The sequence below is a fragment of the Dromaius novaehollandiae genome, chromosome 2 (assembly GCF_036370855.1).
Source record: "Dromaius novaehollandiae isolate bDroNov1 chromosome 2, bDroNov1.hap1, whole genome shotgun sequence".
Classification (NCBI taxonomy): Eukaryota; Metazoa; Chordata; class Aves; order Casuariiformes; family Dromaiidae; genus Dromaius; species Dromaius novaehollandiae.
The window spans coordinates 146,596,115-146,610,788 of NC_088099.1; the positions used below are offsets into that span (position 1 = coordinate 146,596,115).

General features: G+C 48.2%; 1 protein-coding gene across 2 annotated transcripts in view; it reads right to left on the minus strand.

The window, feature by feature from the left end:
• Positions 1-9,719: 9,719 nt before the first annotated feature.
• Positions 9,720-14,674, minus strand: part of ESRP1 (epithelial splicing regulatory protein 1) — a 33,762-nt gene continuing 28,807 nt past the window's right edge. For both annotated transcript variants that reach the window (XM_064507732.1, XM_026099823.2), the window contains exon 15: positions 9,720-13,156. The gene's annotated coding sequence lies outside the window, so the exon portion shown is untranslated. The remainder of the gene's footprint in view (positions 13,157-14,674) is intronic.

The window sequence follows — 14,674 nt, forward strand, 5'->3', positions numbered from 1 at the left end:
TCATGGCACTGGCAGAGCTTGCGATCAACTGCTTTCTGTCAATCACTGGGATGATTCGGTGGTTAACACTCATACTGTGTACGGCAGTGTGTCTGAGGCACTGAGAACCTGATTAAAGTTTGCCACATCCTTGAGTTTCCAGCTGGTTATAAGGAGAAACCTCTTGCCCATGAGGACAGTGTGGCATTGGAAGAGGTTGCCCACAGAGTCCTCAGCAGTTCTTAAGCCCAGGCTGGGTAAAGCCCTGAGCAACCTGGTCTGACCTTAGAGTTGACCCTGTTGTGAGCAGGAGGTTGGTCTAGAGACCTCTTGAGGTTCTTCCAATCTGAATTATTGTATGACCCTGTGATCCTGCAAATTTGGCACATCCACTGAAAGCAAAATACTCCATTCTAATGCAGTGGATGAGATTTGCCTAGTATTTCCCTAAATCCTCAGCTAGTAATAAGGAATCTAGGCTACATGAATTCTCTTAACAAGTATGTCAAGTTCAAGACTTTTCCCTGCTTCATTCATCCCACTTTGTCTTGAGTGCTATTCTCATTTATAGTCTTGTCACTCTCAATACAGTTTTCCATGGCTTCTTGACCTAGACACAGGCCTTCCTCACTGAGATCTATGGGGGCTCAAAAGCAGTAATAGCCTTTCCCCAGATACCAATTGCTGATCTGCAACAGTGATGAAATCCACTGATCAGCTGATCCTGCTCAAGCAGACAACTGCGCCTTTCCTGCCAACACTGGGAAAGGCAGACAGAAAGGACCAGATGTCATCTTCATGATTCAGGTATTCCTGTATTTCCCCTGCCGCCATGGCTCACGTGTGGATCGCTTGCTCTTACTTTGGACTCAGGAAGCAACAAACCAGAGCAGTGTTAATGTGTGCCCGAGAGTTATTTTTAATTCTAAAGCGAACAAGAGAAGAGCCCTTCTCCCTCACTTGAAGGCGCTTATCCTCTGCATCCTTTCGATGATGTTTGTAATGGCAGTTTTCGTCTCAGTAAACCTCATGCCTTGAGATCCAGCAAGAGCCGACAACACCCTCCATGTCAGGAAGAGTTTGCTGTGACCCAGTGACTTACCAAGCTAAGGCCCAGCTAGGGAGTTTGCAGGTTACTGTGACTGGACGACAAAAAAATTCCAGTTCTGTTTGTCCAAATCAAAAATTGATCGTGAGGTCAATTTTCTGTTTGCTATAGAAATAAACAAATTCACATCCTTTGCTTCAGAAAAGCCACAAGCCTGAGAGCCCCATCGCCGGCATGTTTGTGACTCCGTACATCTCTGGTCTCTGGTGTGTACCAGCCTACTCTGCTTTTGGGAAGGGCATTAGGGAATTCGAAGGAGAGCCCACATACCTGCCCTTCATCGGGCAGGGTAAACCTCTCCAGGTTTCCTGAAGCTCGCAGTTTAATCCTCAGTAGTGTGGCCCAGGAGCTCAGACAGTGCTTCTGAACGACAGGATCTCCAAATCTCCTCTGGAGTATCGGTCTGGCTGCCGTGGGGACAGCTTCTAAGCAAAGCAGAGCCCCCCCCCCCAACAAAGGGGGAGACCGCCCAAAACTTACCCCAAAACGAGACAGGGAGAGCGAGCTCTCTGCCGTGGCCCAGCAGGCGGTATTTTGCAGCAGTGTTGGGCTCTTAATAGAGGCACGTGCGCTCCGTGAGCAGAGTGGATACGGCCAACGCGTCTCAGCCAGCTCCAAGGAACTAACTGTTCCTTCCTAATTAAATCTCAAAAAAGGTACAGTGACGAATGGTTTAATCAGGCCCCTTTAGATCATTTACTCCGGGATAGAAGATCAAGCACAGGTTTTTTCAAGCATGTCGCTGCACAAGGGCTTTTCTAGGTCCTTTCTTCTTCTTCCCTCTCTTTCCTGGATTTCCTTCGTTTCCCCTCTGTGTGAGGCATGACCAGTGCCGCACACAGCAGGGCAGCCCGGGTGCACGACTGGCGGCTAGTCCACACTGCAGTCCTCGCCGTCGTCTCCATCCCTGCCTCGAGGAAACTTGGAGAGCTCGTTTGTTTCTGACCAAAGCTGCAGAAGTGTCTCCTGTAACGCCCTTCTGCTCTGCTCCGCTCTAACGTGCTGCTTTGGGCTTTTGCTTGGCTGCTTTGCTAGTAACCCCAGCGTGCCGGTATACGTAGTGCGCTCACGTGCTGAGCGGCTAGCAGAGATAGGTCTGGCTGGCTGCGTGTCTGGCAAAAACAAACCAATCCTTTTATCACCAAATGCGGTGTCATTATAGCCGGCCTCTGGCCTCTCCCTCGGCAAAATAGGCTATAAAAATTGTAGGGCTGCATCCCGTCCTGTTAGCGTTAATGAGAAAAAACAGTCCAAGCTGGGGAGCAGGGGCCGCAGCCTGTCTTGGGTGGCCGGGGCGACCTGCGCCGACGGCAGCGGGGTGGCTCAGCACACAAGCCATCAGCCGGCGGGCGGTTAGCGCCCGCTCCCTGCTTTGGCAGGGCGGCAGGGTGCCGTTGCGTCGTTTCTCGGGATGCAGGAACACCTCGCTCATCGTGGGGGGTTACCCTTGCACCTCCCGCCCGCGTGAAGTAGATGGAGCTCCCTGACAAGCCGAGTCTTCGCGGGTGGAGGGGCAGGACCTGCGCTAGCAGCGTGCGGCAGCTCGGAGCCCTCGTTCTCCCGTCGAGGGCGGCTGTGACAGCGCAGACAGGCACTTCCCATCAGATGCTTACAGACACCGAAAATAGACACTCCATTACTGTAGCACATTAGCTGACAGTAATGATAGGGGTCTGCTTACTAGTTCAGATAGATACTGGCAATCTGGCCACTTTTCATGCTTTATTTATCAGGTATTAATTGCAGCTTCCACTTACCAGCACCAGACTCAATCGCTGCATTGTCTGTTACGGAGATCAGACATTTACTTATTTTGCTTTTGTTATTAGCATCAGAAAACTCAATTACGCGCACGCACGCATGCATACACAAACACACAGTAGTAGGTTTGTGCTGATGTTTTTAAAGATACACATCTGCTGATACTAAAAATAGGTCCTTGTCAGCAGCCTGGTAATTTTAGGCTCAATGAGAATTCATCCCCATGGTAACAGTACAGTTGTTGAATCATTTATTATTTGAGCTTCAAAATCACAACAGTGCTGGCAATTTTCATCCTTTGAGTGTTTTTAAGGACCTTCTGCTATATTGCAGTACTCCTTGCTCCACGTCATCAATATTTATCACGCAATGAGCACTAGCCCTCGAACTGACTACCTGCTTCTCCTTGTCCGTATCTGCACTGGGATCCTCGATAGCGGGATGGCAGTTTAAACTGGTTTCACTTTTGCGCTAACAGCAGTGCTGCCGGCATGGTGATTTGGCTGGGGATGGTGCGCACGGACTTCTGCAAACTGCTGATTGGCAAAGCTACGTGAGCAAAACTTGTAAGTGCTGACCCAAGCGTCGGTCTTTGTCTTTACCACCAGAAAACAAGGTATCTCAGGCCTCGGTGTTGCGAGGGTGTTGCAGATAAGGTGCTAGTAGTTTTTAGTGGTGTAGATAGACAGGGGTTGACTCCAGGCTGGTGGCGGTACGCTGCCCAGCTTCTTGAAGATAAAAGCTGTTTGTACTTTCTCTCACTTGCTGATAAAGCACATTAGCGCACTTATCTTGTGCTAAAACAAAGAAAAATTGGCCTACTTGACTGACAAAGCGTAAGGTGAAACTCAGGCCCTCTGGACTCTGCTGTCCCCGGGCCCATGCTCGCCCGAGGGGGACCAGAGGGACCGGAGGGGCCGGAGGAAAGCAGCCAGACCGGGCTGGCTGTGACCACCTCCGGAATTGAAACAAGAGAAATAATTCAGCAAGAGAAACAGATACATACTGTGCAAATGGCTTTGAAATGGGGGTCTGAGAGAGATTTCAGGAAGTTTTGCATCACAGGCACCAGCTCCCTCACCAGCTGGCACATGCTGGAAGCCTTTTTTTGTTGCACCGCTGATGGGTTTGTGATTTACTAGAGTGCATAATACAGAGAGCCATTAGATTTTACGTAGAAGAGGTTCAGCAAAGTCCCTTTTAGTCTGATAAAATAAACTCTGAAAGAATGACCCAGAAACACAGACGCTATTCCCACGTTCAAGCAGTTGTCGAGTGATATGCGGCTTCCTCCTAGATTAAACATTATAGCTATTGTATATTGTTGTGACTGATGCTATATTTTTAGTCCAAATGCACTTTCGTTTCGTGAGCTTTTAAGAGGCTCTCGGACAACCTAATCTGCAGGGTGCTTTTAAAGTGGCTTTTGTATTATTAGTTTACCCAGTTGAACAAAGTGAAACGAGGATGTGCAAGTGCCTCATACATCTTGCCTGCAGATGCTTTCCACCTTAAGCAGCTTTCTGTAAATCTGTCAGGATCCACAGCATGTTGTGCATCATTAGCACAGGATTTGTCGGGTGATCCTCGCGAGTGCTGCGGGAGAGCCACAATCTGCCGCCGAGAGCGGTTCATTTTCCCCGTCCATGCAAGTGTAATCATCACCGATGCCAGCCCGAGTTACGTACATGCAGAGGGAACACAAACTGTTTTCCCCAAGGAAAGGGTCAGTGAAAGCCGTGCTGTCCAAAGACCAGATCTTCACACTGAAGCTCTGCTAGACCAATGGCATCTCCATGGTGTTTTTCCTTTTAAAGCATTCATTATTTTTAGCGAGGATTTGCAAGATTTTGTCAAAGAGTGTAATGACCTAAATGGCAGCACAGGTGGATGTCAGGTCCCCTGCGGTGCTCAATGAGGAGGCCCTTGGCTGCCTGGCCCGGGCTGTGCTCCCGGGCTGCCGTGCACCTCGAGCCCGGCGGCACATGGCCCTGTGCCTTCAAGGAATGAAGTCCACCCCGTGCTATCAGGAAGGTGCTCTGGCCAGAGCATCGCCCCAGCCTCCCCATGACCCCCTGTTACCGCGCTCAGCTCCAGGACTGGGGTTTTGGTTTTGCTGCTCGCTGATGCTGTAGGTGATGACAGTGCCGTGTAGCTTAATCAAAACAAATGTGACCTGATTCGCGTATTTGAATTTTGACTGTGTAAGTTTGTGCCGGTTTTGTTTTCTTGAGAAATGGGACAAAGGAAAGATTTAGAGCTCGTAAGCTCTGCTTGCTTACAGCACATATAATATATCCTGGTGTTTGGTACAATCACATGAAAAGCCACACAGAACTGAAGACATTTTTATATGGGAAGATGGCCTTGCATTCCCCGATAAGAACCACCCCCCAGTCAGCACAGAAACTTTTATTCCCCCAAAGCAAAAGTGCGAGTGAAAAAAAAAAAAACCCCCACCCTCAAAGAGCATCACTGGGAATATCTTTCCTCAAGGTGATGGCTACTTCTCTGTTTTATAGGTCCCTTTGCAACTGTCCGGGACTGTGTTGTGCATATTTTCATTAAAATTCCTGTCAACAGTCCCAAAACAATTTTTAGTTCTACAAGATAAACCAAAAAAAAAAATAAATAAAATGAAAAGAGCATCTGGTTGCTCAGTCTGTTCATTTAATTAAACCAGAAATTTCCTTCCCTCTGTCATTTCGGCTCTGTACATTTATTCCACAGCTTCACTGCACATGTATAGACAGATCTGGAAGCTGCTGACTTTTTTTATTTATTTCCACCTAGCAGCTTCCACCTTACGCAGGCTGGAGAGCAGCAGCCGTGGCCTCAGCTGTCAGCGGCAGCGCTGGCTAATGCTGCTATTTACTGTGCTGCAGCCAGGCCACTGCACCGGGAGAACTGCCACTGTGGAGGCTGCAGAGCACCGGTCACGGCTCGCAGGTTTCATAATGAGCTGGGAGGGGGAGAAAATCACCTGCACAATGGACCAGAAGCGACATTTATTTCCAAACCTGCTGTAGCCAAGAGCTTGTTCCCCGTAGCTCTTTCTCCTCGTCACACGGTGCTTCGTGAGCTGCTTAGCGCTGGCCCATGGGCTGCTGCCCACCAGTGGACATGACTGTGAAGATCAGCCCAAGCCGCCTACCTCTTCCCAAACAGGGTTATCCCCTTGCCAGGAATTACAAAGGTCTGAGGAGTGACCTCAGATCACATAATCACAGAACGGCTGAGATTGGAGGGGCCTCTGGAGATCAGCTAGTCCAACCCCTCTGCTCAAGCAGGGTCACCTAGAGCAGGCTGCCCAGGACCCTGTCCAGATGGCTTTGGAATATCTCCAAGGATGGAGATGCGGTGTTACTGGACTGTGGCATACAGCCAGTACAGCTCACCGTAGCACGCAGTTTTATCTTAGTCACTATTTATTCATATTCACCTTGTTGTACCTTTTTTTTAATCCTGCTTATTAGGGGAAGAGCCATCTGCACGCTGCAGTGCAGTGGCAGCATCGTTGACCATGGCTGACCATCGCTGCCCGTGGCTCCACCACGGGAGGACTGCACCCCTGCAGAGCGCTAGCTCCCACTGTTGCACGGCTGTAACCCAGGGCATCACCGTAGGCCAAAGCCATAAGCAGGTGCCATCGAGGTCTTTATTCAACCTGCAGAGCGGCTGTTGTTGGTGACTGTGCTTGAAAGGGAAACCAAGCCAGCTTGAGACTCGGAGATCAGAGTGAGTTTAAAACTTCGGCTGTAGTTTGTCTCCTCCAACACAGAATGCTTTTTTATCTGAAGTCACAGAGAAATAATGCGTGTGATGCCATTATGCTATTTCTGCCGTCACTTTCAGAAAAGAAAAGCTTTAAAAGCCATCTATCAGCTCTATGTTACTAGATTTTTCCATCTTTTTGTAACCGTATTTTCTGTCTGAGACTTTAGTTCGTAAAAATTGCTCATCTAATATTTGTATCATAGTAGTGACAAGGGTCTTTGAACCAGGAGCGGCTCCCTAGCAGCAGGGTGCTCTAGAAATGTTGTCACCTCCTAACTTTGCGCTTAGTTATGAATGTTTGTAGGAAACATTTGTTCCATGTAACATCTCGTCCCGCTTCCCCCTGCAAGCAGATTTGCACTGGCTGAAACTCATTACTAAATAGGCGTCTCCGTTTCGGAGTGGGGCATGCCTGATCCCAGCGAGGCACGCTTCAGCTGCCTGAGACGCGCGCGAGGGGCCGCTGGGCCACCTTGGGCACCTGAGGCTTCTTTACGCAGCCGCAGACTCTCTCCGGGCTCCATGTAGCAAGCACCCCTCGGGCTGCGCTCGCCTTAGTGGGGCAGGCGGGCAAAACGCCCGGACTGTGCCCAAACTCACCAGGGAGGCAGCAGCGATGCAGAGCCGGGCCTCAGTACTTGCACCCCCAGCAGCAGCTGGGTGGCCCCGGGCCCGAGGGGCGAGGAGCGGGAGGCCACAGCCTGGGGCCCACGTGCCGGCAGGCAGCACATGCAGCAAAGCGGTCGTGGGCTGCTTGGACAGGGAAACCCGGCCCAACTCCACGGGGCCAAGGGTGAGAGCTGGCAGCATCCCTGGGAAACGGCAGCATCCCCAAGAAAGGAGCTGCAGTGCAGGCGCAGTAGCTCCGGGGCCAGGGCAGTGCAGGGGACACTGGCCGGAGGCCGATGAAGCCAACGTGGGGGGCGGTGGTGGGGTCTCTTTTCCAAGCTGCTGAACCAGGCTGGCAGATTGCAAGGAGGCAGCTGAATGCCCTACACCAGACTTACCTAAAGTTCATCTGCTATGTTATTAGAGAATATGGAGTTAGCACGTGTGTGAAGTCATTTTATGTAGAGCTAGGGACAGACTCAACAACCCCAAAGCACTTCTCTCTCTGATATTGTGCTTTTATTGCTATTTAGCCTCAAAAATCAGTTTGGTACCTGTTCTGCTGACAGGTCAGGCACGTAGCCTTTACCAGCCAAGCCCTTCTTCCACTTGTTCTGTCCCACTGTGCGGCGATATTCGGTGTAATCCCCCTCCGCTCCGTGCTCGCCCATCGCTGGACCTAGAGGCTGGCTAAATCTGCGGGAGCTTTGATAGTCCAGCGCCAGGGACTGGAGAGCAGCATCTGAAATTGGCCTTCCCTTCATGTCATCTGGGTCTTTTCCCATCTATCTTGCCATGTTAGGTGGGTGTTAGTTAGTATGACTGTGATGCTAGTGATGCTCGAGCTACAGCTCTGCTTTCCCGACATACGGTGTCGCTGCTACTTGAGCGGCTCCCCTGCTCTCCCGCTGCTCCTCCCCGGCTCAGCGCGGGGCTGTGAGCTGCGTCAGGGAACTGTTACGGGGTTAACAATTTCCATTTCTTGTTTCTTAAAGACACCAGAAGCCCGTGTTTCTTTAAGCCCCCGGGCTCCCTTGGGCCGTGGGAGCCAGGTGCAGGAGCCGGGCGCAGCATGGGGCACAGGCGCTCCACGGTGGCGGACAGGACCTTCAGCTGCGGTTGCTCTGCTAACATGATGCCGTGGCCCCGGGACGTGAACGGCCGCGGGGTACGAACAGGAGCGACACCCCTCCTCGTGACGCGCTCCCGCAGCAGAGGCGGGCGGCGGGGGAGATGCTGCTGCTGCCGTGGCTGCACGGAGGGACAAGCTTGGTTTCCTCCGCTCCAGCCTGGCACAGCGTCGCCTCCCGTCAGCTCCGCAAGCCAAGCCGGGCGGCACGAGGCAGCAAGGGCGTGCGACAGCCAGCTCTGTCTGCCGCGCATCCCGCCTCTGGCCTGCTGCCTTTCAGAGGACCTCCTGGGTCCCAGTGCGGAGGAGGACGCAGGGGAGAGCGGGGGTTTCCACCTCCGTTCGAGTGTCTCCTCTACCCCCGGCTCCCCCACGAGCCTGCCCTCTCTTTTTCCTCATTTTGGCCAGTTTGTACCAGCTCTGCATTTAAACAAGGTCCCTTGCTGAAAACGTTAAATCCGTGAAAACCAAAGACTAGGGGAAATAAGCACAAGCATTGCATTTTTTCATTGCGATTGCTGCTTTCTGGCAGTTTTAGGCTCTCGCTTCTTGTAACCCTCCAAAGCTCAGCCGTGTTAACGTTTGGGGCAGTCACCAGCAACAAAAGCACCACGAGAACAGCGTTTCCCAGAGAAGCGCACTGCCACGCTCCGGCCAGCAGCCCCACGCAGGCTGCGTTAGCAAGTTACCGACTGCGAGCTGTGAGCGCTTACCCTTCGCAGACTCGGGGCATGCGTTTGCAAGCTACTTTAATCAACATGTATTTATCTTCAGTTTACAACCTTTGAAAAGAGAACAGCCAAAACCCACAGACCAAAACATGACTAAGGACTTAAAGTATTTGATAGTTTAAAATTTGTTTTTGCTGGCTGAGGCTGCACCGTAGGAGACCGGGGATGAGGAACTTCACTGCTGTCACACCTGGCAAAACATGCACCGAGAGCAACTCGTCTCAGGGAGGCTGCTGGAAAGCTTTCCCATGACAGAGGAGGCTATCTACTTTTTTTAAAAAATGCGAGTTTCACACACGAGCAAGTGGGAAAGCTTCGATGGGCGCCTGCTGCCGGCGAGGGGGAGCCGCAGCCGGGAGCAGCGTGGAGCCCCGCGTGGGAAGGCGCCTGCTGCACGCGGCGCCGCAGGAACGGCCTTCCGCAACCCAGGCTTCGGGCTTCTGCCGTAGCAAAATGCTACAGTGAGATTATTCCTCCTTACATCACTTGTCTTGCAAAAGCACGCAGCAGCTGCAGAGGAGTAAAAATTTCAGGTGGAACTTTTAGGAACCCTGAATATTGGGTATACTTTTATCATGCTGAGCAGAGTTGTTATTCCTTCGGTTATTCAGGTTAGTGGAAGGTATAGTATGCATCCATAATTTGTTTGTTTATTTTTTTAACATATAAAACCACCTAATTTAAATACAGGCTTTACTAAGACTGCAGTTCAGAAGGTAAATTTCCTCCACATAATACAATAATTTTAAACAGAGTTTAAGAAATTATATATTTTCACAATCATTTTTCAGATTAATTCCAGTTATTACCTTCATATTACATATTATGTACACATCTGAACACATGAGTGACAGATTCACACCTTGTATCTTACTTTACAAAACCTGAGGACAAGGTCCTATGAAGAACGTGGTCTCATCATGGAAGATAAGGCTGGAGGGGGCCTGCAGAGGGCCCCCGGCCTGTTCCCACACAGCAAAGGGGGCCCAGCTGGACCAGTGCCGCCTCCCCAGGCAGCCGGAGCAGTACCTAACTGCCCTTGCTCCTAGAGGGCTTGTTCCAGGTTCGCCCTTAATCACCGCGCTGTAGTTCGGTCCCTCTCTCCTGGTCCTATCCACAACAGGAAGAATGTATTCCTTTTCTCTTTGTAGCCCCAGTTTCTACATACTGTTATCATATCTATCCTCCATCTCCTTTTCACCAAACCGGCCAATGCCGACACCTCCATTCCCTTGGGAGCTTGTTTTCAAGTCACACGTCCCTTCTGCTCACTCTTCGGTTGGTCCATATCTTTCTGCAATTTCTGTGCTAATCGTTAGATGTAACATTTTGCCGACGTCTTACCAGCACCGCACAGAAGGCTAGAAAAACTCCTAGCGCACTCCATACAAAGCCGCCACTGCTGCAACTCGCTGTGAGCGTTGCCTTTTCTTCTCAAAAGCATTTCATTCTTCCTACTCGCATTCAGGCTTTGTGATCTGTTTTTCCAATCCTTTTCTGCCCTACTGCTTCCCACCCAGCCATGCCCTATCTGTATTTGCACAGATGGAGCGCTCCCGTGCAGTTAATAAGCAAACACTCTGCTCTGCCATCGTTCCCCAAGTGGCTTCTAGAGACCAACTTTTCCTTGGCCTATTAATTTAACATTGTGCTCCAAAATTAAAGGCAGAATCATCTTTCAAGAAAGAAAAAGTTGGAAATACGATTTAAAAATAATTTGCACCTATTACTCTGAGAGGCAACAGTAGAAAATCCTGCTCAGCGTAACTTCATGTTTACAGAGCAATGATTTAGAGAAATATCTAGTCAAATAATCAGACACCAACAGTGTAAAGTTTGCTTCAAGAAAATATAAATCTAAATTACTGATTTTGCATATTTTTCAGGGGGGCACATAGGAAAAAGGAGAGGGAAGAATAGGGGAAAAAATGAAGGGAGAAAAAATTTTTTTTTTTTTTATATTATTAGCCTTATTTCTAGTATCGCTCACCTTGACTGGACAGGTTTTCCTACTTTGTCCCCTTTTTTCCCTTGTACTTACTTTTATAGATACTGAGGAACTATTGTGGATTAGGGCTTAAGGTAACTAAATACACCTTCAGGAAGAACGTAAGCATCCAACACCAAGAATGCTCTACAGAAACACTATCTCAATCGTTCAGGATCCCTGAGAGCCTCCCCAGAAATGCAGCAAGTATCACAAAACTGCTTCCAAAATTCTGCTCTCACTGTGTCCCTTTGCTGGGTTTGGGGAGAGGCCAGGGAGGAAGAGGAGGGGAGGCAGGCCCTGGGGCATGGGGGCCTCCACAAGGCCGCCCCGCAGGAGATGCAACGAGGAGTGGAGGCAGTGGACTTCCCCTGCACTACAGTCAATTATAAAATAGATTTAGGCTCTTCTCAGGCTGAAATGTTGCAACACCCTTGTTTTCTTCATGTGAGAATACCGAAAAGATGGTTCCCCACTCCAGGGCCCAGGCACAATCACTGCATGACCAAGTCATGGACGCATTTAAGAGGCTCCCAAGAAAACAAGAGAGGCAAAACCTGAGTTTAAGATCAGCCGCAAGGGCACTCCCTGCCAGGCTCACGTCCTAGTGTCTAGGCTCTCCCTGCCAGACTGCTGCAGCATTTTGGAGAGTCCTGGAGTAAAACACTTAAGTAGCACCTGAGGCACCTCTCTCAAGGAGAGGCATCAACTTTGGGATGCAGCAGCCCTCAGCCTGGTTACACCTGAGCTTTCTGCCTCAGGGCTGTGCCTTCCCATAAGCAGCACAAACACAAGTCTGTAGAATAAATGCAGTCCCCAGTCAAGCTCTGGTAGTATACCCAAGCAGATTTTTGTGGATTTTTGTGTTTTAACTAGTGAGACAGCTTGGTTTGCCAAATACCTTATCTTGTTTAGCAGTGACAGGCTCATGTGGAAGATATCCCATAACACACCTTTGACAAGGGTTGCTTGTGCCCAATTTCAAAACCAGATCAGTTTACAATCCCCAATTCTGCAAGATTTGTTTTCAACATAAATGGGACAGGTCCTCTGTCATGTCTTTTAGCCTGAAAAACCTAATTATTTTCTTTGCTAAGCTAGCAGCTGTGGTGCAAAGCATACTTCTTACAGGGAACAGGGAACACACAAGCTACCCACAAACCCTGTTAGATAACTGCTAGGACCTGGACACCAGCTTCTGTACTGCTTCTTCCTACAGAACCTCACTCAGAATAGATTGGATGAGTAAGATTATATCTCTTAGATAGGAGATTAAACATTGAGCAGGGTGTGCAGAGCAGAAAGTAGAAAGAAAAATTATAGCATGTGAGTGAAGTTAACTGCACGTATTTTCTTAAGAGGCAGTGTGACCAAATTTGTAAATATCTACCCATAGAAGTTGTTTAAAACTTAAATACCTGAGTACATATAGGCAGCATACAAGGTAAGAATCAGAAACAAAGTATTTAACATCCTGCACTTCTTGTATTTTATAAAGTTACAGCATTTTTCTTTAGGTAATTCATTTTACTTCCCTAACCATTCTGTGCTGTGTAAAATATGCCTGGGTAGAACAATACGTCAAAGTACAGAGGGGCTTCTTTTGCCCAGAACAATCAGACAAATATGTACAAGACAAGAAAACAATGTTTTATAAAAATGTCAAATGCACAGTTAGAGGTCTTAAAATACATATTTAAAAAAAACCTTTAAACCATGTGCAAAATTAGGTAAAAAGCCTTTTCGATATTTCGGAAAAAGTAGTAGATTCAGGCTAAGTTTTCCGTGTTAAGAGCAGCTTAATACTCTATCAGCAAGAAAGCCTCAAGGACTTGAGTGATTTCATCACCTGTGCTCTCAGTGAGGGGCGTAGTGGTCTGATGACAGTGATTGTGTGTCTGTGAAAATAGTGTATTAACTTTAAAAAAGTTAGAGGTCCATATGCTGATTTCCAAAGCTCTGGTGACTTTTCTTCAGCACAGTTGGCTTGCCCCAGTAGCAAAAGTGGGAATGTAATCAAAATTTCCATCTAGGCTTGCTGCATTTGTTCAAAACTTCAAAAAGTTTGGAGGAATCTGCATGAAATACAGAGTTGAGCAGGTCATTGCAAACCCCACATTAAGAGCAAGTCTTTGCTTCCGATTTCCAAGAGATCAAATCATTACTGAAGGATCATAAGCCTCAGTTTTCACATTACATATGTAGGATTTCAGTGACATTCTCCGTTTGAAAAAGCAGTGTTTCACTAAAAGACAGACTTTATTCAACATTACACAACCCCTTAGTTTAAGGTGAAGTTTTACCCTCAATTTCCAATAGCAAATGGCAATAGCATTACCATCCCTCACAGCTGCTTGCCCTCTGTCTTCCCATCTCTGCTGGCACAGGTATGCAGTAAACTGGACTGGGTACAAACTCCCTAGGAGATAAGCCCTCTTCTGCATGTTGGTTATTCTTCCAGTTGGATCAGCATCCCTGACCAAGTCACTGCATAGCAGCATTCATGCTGGCACAGTGCAGCAAGGGGAGATGGGAGATGACCCAAGCCAGTTTAAGCTAAGATGCTCCCAGACATCTAGTTACAGCCACAGACTATTGCATGGATGGGGGCTTTATCAACCCAGCTAAAAAACAGCTTGTTGTCTGACTAGCTGAGATACTTTAAGGGGCCTGCAGAGTGAAGTGCAGCATATGTAAGAATAGAAGTGACACACATGCTAGACTAGAGCTGCAGGTGAAGATTTTGCCCAGAAATGGATTACACCCTGGACTAAGTTGCCTTTATTTCATAGAAAAGGAATAACAAAAAGTTGCTCTCTTTTTTTATTCATGTGCAAAGGGAAGGTGAGGAAGAGTAGAAAAGAGGAAAGGGCAAAGAAATCTCACTGCTTCTCTTTTGACTATGTATTTTTAAAAGACTTGAGACTACAGAAGCATTTCTGTAAATATACTTCCAAATCCTGCTCTGGAACTACTGCACATGATAAAACACACAGTGCAGCTGTCAATACACTGCTCTTTAGTTCAACTTGCATTTTTCTACACAAATGCTTTCTGGGTGACTTCACCCTTTGACTGTTCCTATACAGAGGATCAAGTAAACCAACCTTGAAAGGCTAAATTGGTCTGATCAGGAAGCTCACAAAAGCAAGAAAGTAGCTGCCAGTTATACAAACCCAGTCTTTGTTGCTAGAATTTTATGTCGGCACAAGGTTTAGAGAATAGATTCTGTTGTTAGCTAAAAGAGTAGGTCATTTTGCCTAATCAACATTTAATCCTGCTTCTAAGAGCTGCACTGCATTGCTAGCAGAGTAATGTCATCTCCACACACGGCTTCTCACAGAGAAGTCTCTGAAGAGTTTTCTGGAAAAATCTCATTCTCAAGATTAAAGCTTGAGGTAGCATGCATTTGGAGCCCTGGGAAGTACAGAAAGCAGCAACCCATGACAAGATTAAAGTAGTCAAATCCTTTAAATGAAGGACTTGTGATGTGACATTCTGTGCACTATGGTAGAGAGCAGCCATGTTCCCAGGGTAGCAAATGAAAAATTGATGTTGAGTAAAGTGTTTATCTGAAGCAAACACTTATGATA